The sequence below is a fragment of the Chrysochloris asiatica genome, unplaced genomic scaffold (assembly GCF_000296735.1).
Source record: "Chrysochloris asiatica unplaced genomic scaffold, ChrAsi1.0 scaffold00089, whole genome shotgun sequence".
Taxonomy (NCBI): domain Eukaryota; kingdom Metazoa; phylum Chordata; class Mammalia; order Afrosoricida; family Chrysochloridae; genus Chrysochloris; species Chrysochloris asiatica.
The window spans coordinates 9,614,031-9,615,482 of NW_006408607.1; positions in this window are offsets into that span (position 1 = coordinate 9,614,031).

Genomic DNA, 1,452 nt, shown 5'->3' on the forward strand with positions numbered 1-1,452 from the left:
ACACTGTCAGGCCCAGAATAATGAATACTGAAACATGCTGAAGAGCACAAGAATATTGTCAGATATTGTACAAAAAGAAGAGTCCCTTAGGTTAAAGGCACTCAAAACACGACTGGAGAAGAGCTGCCTCCTCAAAATAGAGTTGACTATGATGACATGAATGAAGTAAAAACTCTCAGGACTTTTACTTTCTGTTGAGGCACAACTCAAAATGAAGAGAAACAGCTGTAAATATCCATTAACAATCAGAACATTGAGTGTACAAAATATGAATCTAGGAAAATTGGAAATTGTAAAAAATGAAATGGAACATGTAAACAACAATATCCTAGGCATTATTGATATTGGCCATTTTTTAATCTGACAATCACATGGTTTGCTATGCTGGGAATGACAAACTGAAGAGGAATGGTGTCACATTCATCATCAAAAAGAACATATCGAGATCTGACTTGAAGTACAACAATCTTTGTGATTGTATAATATCCATATGACTACAAGAAAGACCAGTTAATATCACTATTATTCATTTACGCACCAACCACTCAAGTCATGAATAAATTGAAGAATTCTACTAAGTTCTTCAGTCTGAAATTGATCAAATATGCAATCAAGTTGTATTGATAATTACTGGAAATTGGAATGCAAATGTTGGAAAAAAGTGGGAAGATTAGTAGTTGGAAAATGTGGCCTTGGTGATAGAAACAATGCTGGAAACCCCATGAGAGAATTTTTCAAAACCAATGACATCTTTTTTAAACATCATAAAAGATGACTAAACACATGGATTCACCAGAGGAATACATAAAAATCAAATAGACTACAGTTTTGGAAATAGACAGTGGAAAAGTTTCATAGCATCAGCCAGAAGAAGATCAGGGAAGACTTTGTAACAGACCCTTCAATTGGTCATATGCAAGTTCAGGCTGATGCTGAAGAAAATTAAAACAAGTACACGAGAACCAAAATGTGAACATATTTTGAACATATTGCACCTGAATTGAGAGATCATATCAAAAGCAGATTTGATGCATTGGACAATAAAATCCAAAGACCAGATGAGTTGTGGGAACATCAAGAATATCATATGGGAAGAAAGCAAATTATCATTAAGAAGACAAGAAAGAAGGAAAAGATCAAAATTGATGTCAGTAGAGACTCAAAATTGCTCTGCAGCATAGAGATGTTAAAGGAAATGGAAGAAAACATAAGATAAAAGATCTGAATAGAAAATTTCAAAGAGCAGCTTGAGAAGGTAAAGTCAAATATTATAAAGAAATGAGCAAAAATCTCAAGTTAGAAAACCAAAAGGGAAGAACATACTCAGAATTTATCAAGCTGAGGGATTTGAAGAATAATTTCAATCTTCTACTTGCAATATTGAAGGCTTCTGAGTCCTGGTGTGGCTCTGAGGGTTGATGAGCTGGACTGCAAGGTCAGGTTTTTTTTTTT